The sequence below is a fragment of the Capra hircus genome, chromosome 14 (genome assembly GCF_001704415.2).
Source record: "Capra hircus breed San Clemente chromosome 14, ASM170441v1, whole genome shotgun sequence".
Taxonomy (NCBI): Eukaryota; Metazoa; Chordata; class Mammalia; order Artiodactyla; family Bovidae; genus Capra; species Capra hircus.
This window is the reverse complement of record NC_030821.1, coordinates 39,627,995-39,646,385: the sequence shown is the minus strand read 5'-3', so window position 1 is coordinate 39,646,385 and position 18,391 is coordinate 39,627,995.

Genomic DNA, 18,391 nt, shown 5'->3' with positions numbered 1-18,391 from the left:
GGCTAAAGTCCACGGGATCACAAAGAGTCAGACATGCTGCTGCTGCTGCTAAGTTACTTCAGTCATATCCGACTCTGTGTGACCCCATAGACAGCAGCCCACCAGGCTCTGCTGTCCCTGGGATTCTCTAGGCAAGAACACTGAGTGGGTTGCCATTTCCTTCTCCAATGCATGAAAGTGAAAAGTGAAAGTGAAGTCGCTCAATCGTGTCCAACTCTTCATGTCACCATGGACTGCAGCCTACCAAGCTCCTCCACCCATGGGATTTTCTAGGCAAGAGTACTGGCTTGGGGTGCCATTGCCTTCTCCAGTCAGATATGACTGAGTGACTAACACACCACAGTCTCAAGGCAAAATGTTGTATTCTAGTAGAGTAATTCAAGTCACTTACTGCTTATTTTTCTACCTCAGGCATCCCCCAAAATGAAAGTCACTCAGTTGTGACCGACATTTTGTGACCCCATGGCCTATACAGTCCATGGAATTCTCCAGGCCAGAATACTGGAGTGGGTAGCCTTTCCCTTCTCCAGGGCATCTTCCAAACCCAGGGATCGAACCTAGGTCTCCTGCACTGCAGGCGGATTCTTCACCAGCTGAACCACAAGGTAAGCCCTGAGCCCAACCAAAAAACCATGACAAACTTCACACTAGGCACTGCTTTTCTATAAGAAGCAAAAATACTTTTTAAAAATGTGATTATCTCGGCCCAGTGTTTGGAGGTGGGGAAAGCTCCAGGCTCTGTTGAAGAATTTGAGATCACTAAAATAACTGGTTCACCCATCTCTTGGGCTACACTGATGTGCATATATACCTTTGTTGACTCTGGTTTGGATCAATAGCTTACCGGAGGAGTGATGGTGCAGACAGTAATCCACTCAGATTAAATGGATAAGAGATATAGGTATAAAGAGATATCTTTCACCCAAGCTAATTATGTGGCCTCACTATAGGTTCCCTAACATCCAACACCTCATCTTAAACACACTTTGGAGCTCCAATTCTTTAGCTCTCCTGAAGGTTTTTCACTTTGTTATGTTACTTCAGAAATTGATCCTACAGAGGGTCTACCTGTTCCTCTGTTTCTTGGGAGACATGTCCCAAAATCTATTTTAGGGAGGGACCAGAATCCTTTGCAATCGTTCACCATCATGTGTCTCAATATTTTTATAAATATTACAATCTCCAGAAGTATTATGAGGAATGTCACTCCCTGGTATTACAAGGGCAATTCCCAATGACGCATTCAAATGAACTTCTCAGCACATGAATTTGGAATAAAACCAGATGGTTATCTGGAAGAATAACCATCTTTTAACATGGCTTTTAATCATAATCTTTTAATAATATCTTTTAAACTTTACTTTGCTGATTTTAAAAGTAAATATCAAACACTTCTTTTTGTCTCTTTGGATGGTCATTTCCTGACAAGCCTATCTAGACATATCTTCTTGGTTATAGTCTATAATATTATCCTTTTTATTCTTTCAATGTTTTATCTCAATCAGAAATAATTCTGATTTTGAATTTTGTTTATTGCTTGTCTCTCTCCATCAGATTGTAAACTCTGTGAGGGTCCATATCACTCTGAGCTTTACCCACAATGCCCAGGAAATATATCTTATATAGTAGATACTTAATAAAGATTTGTTAAATAGATTAACCACTCTTGTTTGCAAATTAAATCTTATTGTTACTGGATTTCACAAATTTATGTAAAATGTCATTTCTGGCACTTTCTTGTACTTTCCTTGGTGTTTACAATAAACCCCTGTACTAGTTTGTTTGTGCTGTAGTAACAGAGTGCCACAAACTGAGTGGCTTCAACAACAGAAATTTACTGTCTCACAATTCTGGAAGCTAGATGTATGAAATAAAGATGTCAGTAGGGTTGGTTCTTTCTGAGGGCAAATTTGTGAAGAACCTGTCTCAACTAAAGAGATGGTCGTCTTCATGTTAATATCACATGTCTTCTTGTATGCATGTATCTGTTCCCAAATGTCTTCTTTTTATGAACCAGTCATTGGATTAGGGTCGACTCTAACAATCTAATTTTGATTTAATTATCTCTGTAAAGACTCTATCTCTATAGAAGGTCATATTTTGATGTACTAGGATTTATTACACAAATTTAATGCATGAATTTTGAGCCAGTTCAACCCAGGATTTCCCTGGTGACTCAGTGGTAAAGAATCTGCCTTCAGTGCAGGAGACCTGGGTTTGATTCCTGGGTTAGTAAGATCCCCTGGAGAAGGAAATGGCAACTCACTCCAATATTCTTGCCTGGGAAATCCCATGGGCAGAGGAGCCTGGTGGGCTACAGTACTTGGGGTCAAAAGGGTCGGACAGGACTTAGCAACTAAACCACCACCACTTCCCTTGTTGTGTAATAGCAGTTTACTTGTCTTTCTTCATAACTAGAATTTGAGACAACTTAAACACAGAGTAGTCATTCAGCAAATGTCAAGGGTGTGAGTGAACGCATTCTCTGAAGAAAACCTACACATCTTAACATCCCACTTCAGCCTTTCCTATAATGCTTCTTAAAAGTAAGCATGGGGTAGGAAGTGAGAGGAAGGCTCAAGAGGGAAGGGACATATGTATACCTATGGCTGATCCATGTTGGTGTGTGGCAGAAGCCAACACAATATTGTAATTGTCCTTCAGTTAAAAATAAATGAATTAAGAGAGAAAAAAGAGAGAGACAGAGATCACCTTCTGCTTCAAACTCCATCCAAGACTCAGTGCCACTTTTCTGGCCTTTTCCTACATTTTACCATGTTGTAGTGAATTTATGAATGAGTGAGTCTGAAGTCCTTGTTAACACTGCAAGGGCAGGACCCTGAGTTAATATTTACCCATATCTTTTGCCTTGTTTGGAGCATAATAAACATTGAGTGTTTTTTGAGCTGACAGAAACCAACAGAACTACAACTCAGAACAAAGAAGCAAAAATAAAGATCATTTCCACCTGGATATCTTTGGAATGGCCACAACCTCCTTGACTCTGGGACACAGGATCTTTAGCTGTTGTCCTTTTATTGAAAACTGAGGTCCGTTTAACCTTTGGACTCCAGCTGGCTCATATCACTGTGTCCCATGAGTAGAAATCAAGTTCCATTCAAAACAAAGTGAAAACTACTTCAAGGTCTGGTCTCTGTTGTCTGTTCCTAGGAAAAGAAGCAGGGTCACATTTCATTGTCTCTATGCTACGGTAATAATAAAATAAATAATAATTCCCGTACTTTGGATCCAAAGGCTACAGTGGCATAGGAATTTTGTGGGAAGATGCATTTGCAAGAGAATTTGGCAATTCAAGGATGTGCTGAAATCCATGGTTTTAATACCGTCTTGTCAGCTTCTTAATTCCCATTCCAGATGTTCCAGTAGGAGTGGGAAGAGTGAGCATGTCTTCCCACAGAGGATGTTTCTTTTTTCCTTGGAAACTTAGCAAATACCACAGCAGTGTGTAGTTTATGCTCATCTGCAGTCAGATATGCCAAAATGAATGCTTCACTTGGCATAAATTGGGGCCACTCATTATTCTAGTAGAAATCAGGCATTACAATAAAAGGAAATGTCAGATTTCACTTAATATCAGACCACTTCCTTTAAGATATATTTTCATTTTAAACTCCTTCTGTGGAGCTTGCCATTTGGGAGAGCAAATGAACAAAGAAATAATAGTATAGATACATACCAGGCAGGAAAATCTTCACTCAAAATATCAGAGACACTTTAGCACTTTGTAGAAGCTACAGCAGCTCAGGCATTTTCCCGTATGAGGAATGGATAAAAGGTGTGCTGAATCCTAAGCAACCTTGTAATTTTCTCTTGAATAATAGAGTTTTCCTTTTCTCTTCAGTTAAATTTAACAACCTATTATGATATTAAGATTGTTCTCCACAATTTCTATGATGCGATCCCTATTTTATGCTGTGGGATCTCCTTTCAGTTGAATTTGTAATTCAAAATCAAAAGCTTCCTTTCAGCTAAGTCTTAACAGAGACAGACCCCAGTCTTGGCTAACTTTGAATTTGGCTCTTTAGGAGGACCCAGGAGATTTTGCCCCAGGATGTTCTCTCCAGATGTGTCTCTGCAATTTAGGATTGTGTTTACTCAGGCTTATATTCATATTTGAGGCAACCAATAACTCTGTAATGCTTTTATTGATCTTACTTCAAAAAATGAGAGCTTAATTGGCAAGAAGACATTGGTTCTGTCTGGCTGTATTTGATAAGGTAGCCCCTTAGGAAAGATCATTAGGCCCTAATTGGAAAAAGGAATTGTTCTTACTGCTGTCCCCTTAAGCTGTTTCTGCTTATCTTATCATGAGGGCGGTGATAGGGCTCTGTGTTTGTACATAAGTGTGACCTGGATTTCATAGAATCACAAGGGGCCTGGGTGACCAATGAGAAACTGTTGCTAGGGAGACATTGAAACATATGCTAACTAAATCAGAGTTGACATAAATTTTTAAGATGAGGAGAGGAAATTCTATTTATGCATTTCTCTCACTCTTGCAACCTCCCTCCCTCCCTCTTTCTCTCCCTCCCTCTCCAGATTTTAAGGTATTCTATGTGTTTCTGATTATAGCACTATTATTTTTACCCCTTGTTTATCCAGAACATTTTTTCCCCTGTCTTTCTTACATATTTTCAATCATGCTTTTCATTCTCATGCTGAAAGCATAGCCTTTGTGCATTGCTGCTGAATCTCATCCCAAAGACAGTTTTGAGTGAAACAGAAAAGAATGGTTTTATTCTTTTGTGAGCTCAATGGGCTCCTGCCGCCAAAATCTATATCCCAACCCAGAGGCTTTGATGAAGAGTTTTGGGCTTCCTGGGTGGCTCAGTGTTAATCTGACTGCCAATGCAAGAGACACAGGAGATTTGGGTTCAACCTCTGGGTCAGGAAGATCCCTGGAGGAGGAAATGGCAACCCACTCCAATGTTCTTGCCTAGACAATTCCATGGACAAAGGAACCTGGCAGGCTGCAGTGCATGGGTGAGCAGAGTTGGACACAACTGAGTGACTAACACTTTCCAGTATTCTTGAGTGGGAAATCCCATGGACAGAGGAGTGCAAGGGGTCCCGAAGAATTGGACATGACTGAGCATGCACCCACCCACACATGTATTTGCAGCAATGGTGCAAAGATGGGGTTGCTGATAATACTAGGCTATGTGCAGGGAATCTGGTCTCAGGTAATCTTTTTGATGAGCTTCTCTGGTTTCTTTAATGTAGCCTCAGGTAGTCTTTCTTCATCAAGAATGCTGACATAATTAAAGAGCCTTTTTCTCCTACCTTCAATCTCTCCCAGCATCAGGGTCTTTTCAAATGTTTTTCAGCTTCAGCATCAGTCCTTCCAATGAATATTCAGGACTGATTTCCTTTAGGATGGACTGGTTGGATCTCCTTGCAGTCCAAGGGACTCTCAAGAGCCTTCTCCAACACCACAGTTCAAAAGCATCAATTCTTCAGCACTCAGCTTTCTTTATAGTCCAAATCTCACATCCATACATGACTACTAGAAAAACTATAGCCTTGACTAGATGGACCTTAGTCGGCAAAGTAATGTCTCTGCTTTTGAATTTGCTATCTAGGTTGGTCATAACTTTCCTTCCAAGGAGTAAGCTTCTTTAATTTCATGGCTGCAATCACCATCTGCAGTGATTTTGGAGCCCCTCAGAATAAAGTCAGCCACTGTTTCCCCTGTTTCCCCATCTAGCTCCCATGAAGTGATGGGACCAGATGCCATGATCTTCGTTTTCTGAATGTTGAGTTTTAAGCCTACTTTTTCACTCTCCTCTTTCACTTTCATCAAGAGGTTCTTTAGTTCTTCTTCACTTTCTGCCATAAGGATGGTGTCATCTGCATATCTGAGGTTATTGATATTTCTCCTGGCAATCTTGATTCTAGCTTGTGCTTCTTCCAGCCCAGCGTTTCTCATGATGTTCTCTGCATATAAGTTAAATAAGCAGGGTGACAATATACAGCCTTGACGTATTCCTTTCCTGATTTGGAACCAGTCTGTTGTTCCATGACCAGTTTTAACTGTTGCATCCTAACCTGCATACAGATTTCTCAGGAGGTAGGTCAGGTGGTTTGGTATTGCTATCTCTTAAAGAGTTTTCCACAGTTTGTTGTGATCCACAGTCAAAGGCTTTGGCATAGTCAATAAAGCAGAAGTAGATGTTTTTCCGGAACTCTTGATTTTTTGATGATCCAATAGATGTTGGCAATTTTGATATCTGGTTCCTTTGCTTTTTCTAAATCCAACTTGAACATCTGGAAGTTCATGGTTCACATACTGTTGAAGCCTGGCTTGGAGAATTTTGAGCATTACTTTGCTAGCATGTGAGATAACTGCAATTGTGCTGTAGTTTAAGCATTCCTTGGTATTGACTTTCTTTGAGATTGGAATGAAAACTGACCTTTTCCAGTCCTGTGGCCACTGCTGAGATTTCCAAATTTACTGGCATATTGAGTGGGCTTCCCTGGTGGCTCAGAGGTTAAAGCTTGCAGCACTTCACAGCATCATCTTCCGGGATTTGAAATAGCTCAACTGGAATTCCATCACCTCTACTAGCTTTGTTCGTAGTGATGCTACCTAAAGCCCACTTGGCTTCGCATTCCAGGATGTCCGGCTCTAGGTGAGTGATCACACCATCATGATTATCTGGATAGTGAAGATCTTTTTTGTATAGTTCTTCTGTGTATTCTTGCCATCTCTTCTTAGTATCTTCTGCTTTTGTTAGGTCCATACCATTTCTGTCTTTTATTGTTAAGAGCTTAAAGACATTGTTAAGTGTATCACTTGAGGTGGACTCAGGACCCTACCCCAAGGCTGCACTACTGTTTCCTGGTAGCCCCTCTCTAGTTCCTGCATCCCCATCCTTCCTGGATTTTGAATCTGTCCCCTTGGAATCCAGAGAGGGTCATGGAGGTTCATGCCCAGAACCATCACAGAGTCCCACTTGGTTTCAAATTTTAAGGACACTATCAGCTTTTCTATCTACCAGCAGAATCACTGTCTCTCAATCCATTGTGGATACATTGCCAGTGATTCAGTTATTAAGAAATCTAAGATCATAAAAATATTTACTCAAATATCAAGGGTTCAAGGTGATAGGAATAAGGTGGTCTGTACCAGGGCACTAGGCTGTGGAGAAAGCCTGGACAGGATCCCAGGAACTGAAATGTCTATTAGTATGTCTAGCCACTGGGTAACTCACTTGTGTAGATTTCTGCTTAATGGGAATCAACAGAAACTCCTAAGATATTTCAAGTTATGCAAAATCCTCAAAATGATGCAATGCCTCTGGCTCAGTGATTATTTGTTGACCATAAATGAAGAGGAAATTAGTCTTTACTCTCCAGGGAAAATAATATAGTATTGGGTCCTTCGTGCAGTTCAAGAACGAATAAGGTGAATGAGCAATTTATGAAAACCTCAATGGTTAGAAAAATGTTCATGCTCATGTCCAGCCACACCCCCTCACATACTTACAACCCCCATATCCCATTAAAACATTATCTTTCCTATTCTTACAATGAATAATATTGAGTCTTAAATTAAACTAAGTATTAAAGGATGAAGTCTGTTTTGAATTTTGACATGCTTAATTCTTTCCATAATATAGAAGAAACTTCTGTGTCATTTACCCTAATTTCTCATCTGTGCTTTGACTAGCATTTTAACACACTGTTATGTATTTGTAGTAACAGATCAGATAATCCAAAAAAAAAAAAAAAAAGAATTCTAAGCAAGTTTCTTTAGTATTTACTTTAATTCTATTTCTAAACCAAGGGACTACAGCAACATAAACAGAGCTTTTTATTGCTGATACTAAAGCCAAATTAGTTCTGTCCACAATTCCACTGTTGACAGATGCCTTTGTCTTTCCAATGAATGATTCAGATTCCTGAGCACATTAGTAAGAGCTACTGATAATGATTGCCCTTCCTTGAGCCAGAAGGGCCTGTGAGGGGTTCATTCGCTATCTCATTTAAGCAATTATTCTCATTAATTGTAGGTCTTAGCTTCTGTGGACTCAGGGTCTCCAGGCTGCCTATGGAAGGACAAATCATCCACAGATAGGAAGCCTAACTTCCTTTAATTTCAGAGCGGGTAGTCACAATGTAAAAGCATCCACTCTTGAGAAAAGAAGCATGAGCTGCTTGGGCCAAAGAACTCAACAGACATTTCTCCAGAAAAGATGGCTAACAAACACATGCAAAGATGCTCAACGTCACTCATTATCAAAGAAATGCAAATCAAAACCACAATGAGATACCATCTCATGCCAGTCAGAATAGCTGCTATCAAAAAGTTTACAAACAATAAATGCTGGAGAGGGTGTGGAGAAAAGGGGACCCTCTTACCATGTTGGTTGGAATGCAAACTAGTACAGTCACTATGGAGAACAGTGTGGAGATTCCTTAAAAAACTGGAACTGCCATACAACCCAGCAATCCCACTGCTGGGCATACACACCAAAGAAACCTGAATTGAAAGAGACACGTGTACCCCAGTGTTCATCGCACCATTGTTTACAATAACTAGGACATGGAAGCAACCTAGATGTCCATCAGCAGATGAATGGATAAGAAAGCTGTGGTACATATACACAATGGAATATTACTCAGCTATTAAAAAGAATGCATTTGAATCAGTTCTAATGAGGTGGATAAAACTGGAGCCTATTATACAGAGTGAAATAAGTCAGAAAGAAAAACACCAATACAGTATATTAATGCATATATATGGAATTTAGAAAGATGGTAGCAATGACCCTATATGCGAGACAGCAAAAGAGACACAGATGAAAAAACAGACTTTGGACTCTGTGGGAGAAGGCGAGGGTGGGATGATTTGACAGAATAGCATCGAAACATGTATATTACCATATGTGAAATAGATCACCAGTCCAGGTTTGATGCCTGAGACATGGAGCTCAGGGCCGGTGCACTGGGATGATCCTGAGGGATGGGATGGGGAGAAAGGTGGGAAGGGGGCTCAGGATGGGGAACACACGTACACCCATGGCTGATTCATGTCAATGTATGGCAAAAACCACTACAATACTGTAAAGTGATTAGCCTCCAATTAAAATAAATTAATTAATTTACAAAAAAAATTAAACAATAAAAAAAGAAGCAACTGGGGGCTTTAAAAAAATTCATTGGCATATAGTTGATTTACAATGTTGTGATAGTTTCTTCAGTACAGCAAAGTGAATCAGTTATACATATACATATATTCACTCACTTTTAGATTCTTTTCCCATATAGATCATTGCAGACTGTAGAGTTCCCAGTGCTATATAATAGGTTCTTGTTAGTTACCTATTTTATATATAGTAATGTGTATAGGACAAATTTGGGGACTTTATTAGCTGTTCTGAGAGATGATCTCATATTTTATTTGCCAGACTCTTGGCTCTGCATTTGGCTTTGAGCTGCCCTGGAGGTTGTGGGATGTTTACGAAATGTGTGTGTTTGTAATTTTCATTTGCCAACTCTATTTGGAAAACAATGCGAGAGCAGAGAAAAAAAAAAGTAAAGGCAACTATTATGTTGCCAGATGTGTAATCATTCTTTTCCACAGTCCATTTTTTCCATTGAAAATGATTATTTTGAAATTAAGTGATGAGATGTATTGATGGGAAAACAGAACCATCTTTGCTGTGGCTCATTTCTCAGGGTCTGAGTAACCAATGATTCCTATCATTGTCAAACTTTTGCCAGTATTTGCTATTCCCCCAAAACTAAGGACCTTAAATTTCATTTTATGAATCTTCATTCTGGATTTATGTTACCCGTTGACTGATTTTCTATGGACTTCCCTAGTGGCTCAGATGGTAGGAATCTACCTGTATTGCAGAAGATCCAGGTTTGATCCCTGGGTAGGGAAGATTCCCCTGGAGAAGGGAATGGCTACCCTCTCCAGTATTCTTGCCTGAAGAATCCCATGGACAGAGGAGCCTGGCTGGCTACAATCCATGGGGTTGCAAAGAGTCAGACATGACTGGGCGATTAACACTTTCACTTGACTGCTTTTCTATACATACCGTCAATTGTCCTGAATTCTCTGTTCTCAGCAAGAACAATCCTCCTTTTGCTTTTGTTCTCATCCAAATTCTTTCCATTCTTTTAGCACCCAGATCAATTATTTTCTGTTCTTGAAAAAACTTGCCTTAGACCTCTGCTTACACTGACCCATCTCTAAATTTTGTTCATGTGATTGCTATCTGACATCTAGATGGCAAATCACTTGAGAGTGATAGTCACTTCATATTTGACATGCATCCCATTGTTATCCTGCACAGTGCTTGGCATTATGTAGATGTTCACATTCACATATTCACCCACTGGTTTTTAAACCATGTTTATATATACATATATACATATATATATGTATATTGTGTACAGACCCCTGACTGACTTCATGTTGTTCTCTACTAGATAGCATAATGACATGAAAATGAGCACTTCTTCTCTTCCTGTCTTATGGGCATTTATATTCTAAGATAATGACAATAATAAAATAACTATTATCTTTGTCATTATTATTTCATATACTGTGCATCCATTATATGAGCTAAGTTCTACATAGATCATCTCATTCGATCCTTATGACAGCAAGAGAGGTATTGACATTTTTGTTTTAGAGGGGAAGACATTGAGGCTCAAAGAAGTTAAATGACTTTACCAAGGTCATAGAGGGCTTTCTTGGTGGCTCAGAGGTTAAAGTGTCTGCCTGCAAGGAGGGAGACCCAGGTTCAATCTCTGGGTATGGGAAGATCCCCAGGAGAAGGAAATGGCAACCCACTCCAGTACTGTTGCCTGGAGAATCCCATGGACGGAAGAGCCTGGTAGGTTACAGTCCATGGGGTCGCAAAGAATCGGACAGAACTTCACTTTCACTTTCACTTTCTTTCAAGGTCATAGATCATCTTTCTCTTAAACAGAATAGAGAAATGTGTTTTCTTGTCTTGTTTTACCACATTTTGAAGAGTGGGAGTGTGGAGTGCCACACACCATTCTTTTATTATTATTTATTTTTATCTACTTATTTGGTTGTGCTGGGTCTTAGTTGTGGTATGTGGGATCTTCAGTTGCAGTATACCAACTCTTAGTTGCAGCATGTGGGATATAGTTCCCCAATCAGATGTTGAAGAGAGGTCCCCTGCATTAGGAATGTGGAGTCTTAGCCACTGGACCACCAGGGAAGTCCCTCACTCGCCCTTCCCTTGCTACCTAGATACCTGAGCCTTCAGGCTCACCCCAGGCTACCCAGGAGGTGGGCCTGAAGGTGAAGCATTGCACCATTTGCCAGTGGTCTTCCCATGCCTAGGAAAAATCATCCTTTCTTTCACTCTTCGACTCTAATTGTTTCTTCTGTTGCTCCTAGTATTTTCCTAGGTGACAAGCTTGCTCATATCTGATAGATTGATTTTTACACTATTTGAATAGATAATTGTGACAATTCTTTTCATTCTTTGCAGAAAAATTTGTGTGCTATAAATGAGTTCCAAGAGTCATAATCTTGTATCCCAAATCAGGAAAGTTCTAATAATGAAAATATTGTCAACTGAAGCTGCAAATTATGTTTTATTCAGGAAACTTCCTGAGTACTATAGCCTGAGACATAGACACTCAGATAACTGCTTCAAAGGGGTAAGAGTTTTACTGAAAGAAAAAACAAAATGCAGTGGACATCAAAAGATTTCTGCCAATCACAAAAAACAGACATCTCAAATTAGTGAGTTTATCACTTTTCTATGTATAAGAAGATGCAGGAGTCTGGGCTCATTGAAATTATTCTTTTGAAATGCATCTCATCTATCTAGGGCCAGTATCCTGTTTCTTTCCATCCTGAATCCCCTCAGGATGCAGTATTAGGGGGCAGCTGCAGTTGGTAAATGGCTTGATAGCAGGCAATATTCTTTGTTTACTGAAATGGCAAGCTCATTTTTTGGTCTGCCATATAAAGTTGGGCATGACTGACAGACTAAGCACAGCACGGCATATCATAGTTAAAGAAAGATTTGGAAGCCTGAAGCCTTTCAACAGTACCCCTCACATTACATCACGTAACAAATTCCTTTGCAGAAGGTAGAAGATTTGCTTCTAATTTTCATTTCTTTTGCCCTAAACTTTCCTTTAGAGCAGAACAAGATTGCCAGAAAGTATAGTAAATGCTATCTCCCTTACAGCCTTCTTTGTATTTTGCTTATTTTAGAAGTCTGAAATGTTAAGACAACCATTCCCAGTGCCTGCTAACTATAAATTATTACTTGCCATCTGCCTCTTCAAGCATTAGGTCGCTAGCCTCTGTAGTCGCTGACCTTACACACCCTGAAAAGAGTTCAGGGTGGAGATAAGGAATGGGGTACTCTCTGTCCTGGGAAAAATTGGCAGAATAAACCTTTAGATAGTTAGAGATTTTTAGGAAAATATTTTATAAACACAAATTTCTTGCATCTTCTTATATCTAGAAAAGCACTAAGATCATTAATGGACAGGAGACAGCTGCTCCTTGTAACTAGTAGCAACCATTTCCTGACTAGCAGCAAGCCTTTTCCAAAATGTGTGCTGGACTGTAAGTACCCCCCTTCACTAAAATTTTATATAATACTGGCCTTCCACCTACTGATGGAGCAGTTCCTCAGAGCTATCTGAAATGCTGTCTCCCCGGCTATAGTTTTCATTTTTGCCCTAAATAAAACTTAACTCACAGTTTTCACCTTGCATATCCCTTTTTCAGCCCATACCCTTAAATGGCAGATGAACCCATTTGATCTCAGGAATGAGATCTCGGAATGAGAGAGAAGAGGGACTTTGACTCCTGCTCACTACTGTGGAGCCAAGGCTTAGAGCAGTGCCTGAAAGAGTAGGCTCCTGGTTCAATGCTTCTTGAACTAACTAATGAAATCAGCATATATCAAAATACTTGTATTTTTTTATCTTCTTTTTAAAATTTTTGTTTATTTTAATTGGAGGCTAATTACTTTACAACATTGTGGTGGTTTTTGCCATACATTGACATGAATCAGCCATGGGTGTACATGTGCTCCCCATCCTGAACCCCACTCCCACCTCCCTCCCCATCGCATCCCTCAGGGTCATGCCAGAGCACCAGCCCTGAGCACCCTGTCTGATGCATCGAACCTGGACTGGAGATATGTTTCACATATGGTAATATACATGTTTCAATGCTATTCTGTCAAATCATCCCACCCTCTGCTTCTCCCACTGAGTCCAAAAGTCTGTTCTTTACATCTGTGTCTCTTTCAAGGCACTTATTCTTAAGGATATTAATAAAAACTAATACTTATTGAATGAATTCTATGCCTGATATCACTTTTGCACACATTAACTTGATGCTCTCAACTTGATACTTGATACTATTCAGTCATTTATTGGGCAAATGAAGAAGCTGAGGCACTGAGTTGCGATGGAGTTAACCTAGTCAAGCAGCTAGACAGTCTTGGATATCGGATTATGAAACCAGAAAAACCAGGTCCAAAGGACACTAAATTGCTAAGAAAAATTGTTTAGAAATCAAATCTTACAGAAATATTGCCCCAACTGCTACCTCTATAAGACAAGCCAAGTAATCTCTTACATTAGTGCTCACATTATATCTCACAATAATATATAATATATAATATTATATGTGTGTGTATATATCACACTGTCGAGCAATAATTTGTATTTGCCATCCTTAGCTGAAATGAGTGGGCTTAAAAAAAAAAGAAGTTGGTGGAACTGCCCTGGCAGTCCACTGATTAAGACCCTGTGCTTCCACTGCAGGGGCATGGGTTTGCTCTCTGGTCAGAGTATTAAGGATCCCACATGCCACGTGGTGGCGATTTGGTTGCTAAGTCGTGTCCTAGTCTTCTGATCCCTTGGACTGTAGCCCGCCAGGCTCTGTCCATGGGATTTCCCAGGCAAGAATACTGAAGTGAGGTGCCATTTCCTTCTCCATGGAATCTTCCCAACCTAGGGATTGAATCTGCATCTCCCTCATTGCAGGAGATTCTTTACCGCTGAGCCACCAGGGAAGCCCCACATACCTCATGGCAGAAGCCAAAACAAACAAATAAAAAGATTGTGCAAAAAAACTTGAGGCTAATTTATAATTAAAAACAAATTTGGGCTAAGATAACTGGACATTTTATATCTGGAAAATTATTTTATCATATAATAGATATAGCTCAATGCTGATTAGAATAACAAACAAAAAGAAACACTATTAGACTCCAGAGCACAATGATTCTCCTATTATGTTAATGTTTGAGACTTGAATTTGCTGAGCAATAGACTAACCTCTGATTTCTTTGTACCTCCAATTTTAGTTTGTGCAGTTCTATCTAGGTCAAATTAAATATCCTCTTGACACAGATATAATTTAATTAACTCTCTATTCTGCTATCTTGCATTCAGTGTTCATTCTCCTCATATTTATTTGATAAGCATGGACATCTTTGTCTTTGGGAAATATGTTCTCTGAGTTAGCATTTTGGAAATGCAGAGAGAGACCCTGCCTTGGTTTACTGGGTCAGGTCAGAGATTGAAAGGTCCCAGATGGCTCCAGGATCTTGCAGTATGCAGTTCTGTTGCTAGGAGACCATATTGATCTTTTCTAGCCTCTTTGCAAATGGCCTCCCTAAATTCTGGTGATTGATTGCCATCATTTACAGCATTAAGTGGTTAGAAGCTTTACCTTGTCTTTGATATTTATAAAGTTAAAAATCCAATCATTTGAGCTCAAAATGCTTTACAGAATTTTTTTTTTAACAGCCTATCATTTGGAATGCCTGCTCGTTTAGTCTGGTCAATTTCAAGTCATGGTTAAACAGACATGTGTTTTCCTACTTTAACATAAGTACAACGTGATTATTAAAGTCAACTGGTTTGTGTTAACCAAAGTCAATTTGCTTCTTTCTTTTTGGGTTTGCCTTGCCCGTCTCTTTCTTTTCACAAAACTTCAACAATAATGGCCTTTCTCAAGAAGGTTCTGTTTCAAACATTAAAATGTTCCACTTGTGGAAAATAACAGAAGATTTAATAGTACCTCAGTGCTTTGATGTCTGGTCCCTAAAGGCCAAGTTGAACAGTGCAGTCAATAACTGGACAGTTAGTCCAATGGTGACACTGACTTCTCTTCCTCCCTTATGGTCCTCTGGGCGATTTCACTGAATAAGGATGCTGCTTCAGTCAGTCAAGGTGGAAGCCTAAACACAATTCAGGTTTTCTGATTATGGCACTCAATGATGAAATGCCTGTCATATGTATAGTTCTGTCTAATATTTTAAGGTTGATTAAAAGAATCAGACTGAGACAGCCTTGAAAAAAGCACAGCTTTTTATTAAATCTGTGAAAGAGTCTATTTAAATGGATACTTCAAGCAGTGCTTTGCTTAGCCTGCCTTGTCTGAGAAAGGGGGACCTTTAGAATCCTAGTAAACCTTGACTTCTCTGAGGTTTCCAGGAGAAATGAAGGTGTGATGGGAGTTCTCATAAAAATGATGGTAATAGATACAGGTGTATATTTTGTACCACTGATCTAGGTGATAGACATGTATGGAGCAGTAGTGAGGTGAGGCTGTTATTCTCTTATCCATCACAATGTTATTATTTTAAGCAAGATAAATATATTTGCTATCAAACCAAACTTGGATCTATTCACCTAAGTGCAGTAAAGCCAATTTATTGATACTGAGTTATGATGAAGGAAAATGCACATTATTTTGGGGTGCCAAGCATGGAGTCCAAGCAGTGAGGGCTCAAAAAACACAAACTCCCCAGTGGCTTTCAGGCAAAGGTTTTTAAGACAGCATGAGAGGAAGGGGGTGTGTAAGGCATGTGATAAGATGGTGGATATTCTTCTGATTGGTTGATGGTAAGGTAATCTGGAGTCAATATCAACTTTCTGGTTCCAACCAGTCTGGGGTCTACATGCTTGTGGGCAGCATGGGAATTTCAGTACTGCAAAACCGTTCAAAGGCTATGCTTCAGACTACTATCTATAGCCTTTGAGGAGGAGCTAGAGATCCTTGACTTTGTTTAATGGCTAAACTATTATTATTTTGTCTTGCTTGACAGTTTTCCTTTGCTTTTGCATTTTCTCACCTCTCTGATTAAATTTATTCTTTGAAACTCAGGGAAGACCAAGGAGGTTAAACTTTTTCCGCAGCAAGGGGCAGATGGAGGACATGAGGGTTCTTTTGAAATCAAGAAGGACCACCTAACCTGTCTCTTGAGAAATCTGTATGCAGGTCAGGAAGCAACAGTTAGAACTGGACATGGAACAACAGACTGGTTCCAAATAGGAAAAGGAGTACGTCAAGGCTGTATATTGTCACCCTGCTTATTTAATTTATATACAGAGTACATCATGAGAAACGCTGGACTGGAAGAAACACAAACTAGAATCAAGATTGCCGGGAGAAATATCAGTCACCTCAGATATGCCGATGACACCACCCTTATGGCAGAAAGTGAAGAGGAGCTAAAAACCCTCTTGATGAAAGTGAAAGAGGAGAGTGAAAAAGTTGGCTTAAAGATCAACATTCACAAAACAAAGATCATGGCATCCGGTTCCATCACTTCATGGGAAATAGATGGGGAAACAGTAGAAACAGTGTCAGACTTTATTTTGGGGGGCTCCAAAATCACTGCAGATGGTGACTGCAGCCATGAAATTAAAAGATGCTTACTCCTTGGAAGAAAAGTTATGACCAACCTAGACAGCATATTAAAAGCAGAGACATTACTTTGCTGACTAAGGTTCGTCTAGTCAAGGCTATGGTTTTTCCTGTGGTCATGTATGGATGTGAGAGTTGGACTGTGAAGAAGGCTGAGCACCGAAGAATTGATGCATTTGAACTGTGGTGTTGGAGAAGACTCTTGAGAGTCCCTTGGACTGCAAGGAGATCCAACCAGTTCATTCTGAAGGAGATCAACCCTGGGATTTCTTTGGAAGGAATGATGCTAAAGCTGAAGCTTCAGTACTTTGGCCACCTCATGCTCAGAGTTGACTCATTGGAAAAGACTCTGATGCTGGGAGGGATTGGGGGCAGGAGGAGAAGGGGACGACGGAGCATGAGATGGCTGGATGGCATCACGGACTCAATGGACGTGAGTCTGAGTGAACTCCGGGAGTTGGTGATGGACAGGGAGGCCTGGCGTGCTGTGATTCATGGGGTCGCAAAGAGTCGGACACGACTGAGCGACTGAGCTGAACTGAGGCAGGGTCCTGATTCTTCCTTAAGGGATACACATGACAATATTGTTGAACTCTCCTACAGAGCTAATATCCCCAACAAATGGAAGATGTTAACTACTTGATGAAGCTGTCTTCATTCCAGAAAGAAGGTCACAGATTGACAACCTTGAGAACCACAAAAGTGCATCAGGAGACCACTGAGTGCTGGCCCTGCACACACCCTGATCCTATCAGCAATCCTGCCCTGGAACCATTGCTATTAATATAAATGTAAATTTCATATAATATTAATCTAAAGCTCCTCACCACATCCCTCAGGGTTGAGATATGCAGTTTTCTCTGTGTTCTCCTTTGCCTGCCCAAACAGTAAAGCTATTCTTTTCTAGTTCACCCAAAACTCTGTCTCTGAAATTCAATTGAGCCCCAGTGCACAGAGGCCATTTTCAACATCACTATCCCGGGAAGGCCCCAGAGGATCCTGCTGGGGTACATATTCAGATATAGATGTTTCAAATGATTTGCTAAGGTCTATACAGCTAGGATGCAGTGGATAGAGGCATGATCAAACCTAGGTAGTTTGAAGGCAGAATCAGAACTCTTAACCACCACCATCATGCTGTACCCTGCAGGAATGGTGACTTGTGTCAGTCCGGACCTGATGCAAGAGCAAGAAATTTTTTTTGCAAAGCTCCTGTGTAATCGTCAGAGAACTTCAGTAATTCTCATCACTCCACTCACCTCATCATCAGTCTCTGGATGTTTTGCTGGCAACAGTTTCCATCAGATATTTCACTCACCCAAAATATGGGTCTGAAGACCGAGTCAGGGGCAGTACACTTCTATCTGATAGGCCTCCATGAGGAGAGGTTTCCAAATCAAGACTGTAGAGGAGGATTGTTATCCTTCTCCTATGCAAACAATGACCATGCTGTCCTACGTACCCACACTCCCATTAATTTATGCATTTTAATTCAATTGCAGTCATCTTGCTTTCTGAAATGCCCCTTAACCCTCTCCCATAAAAATGTATAGAGATGATTAATATTCCCGAAACAATAAAAGAGCTGCTGGGAATTAGCATCCAGTTTTGGAGACTGGACCACAAGGAGCACATTCCTAAGAGTTTAGTTCTCTTTCAAATTCTGTTAATCCA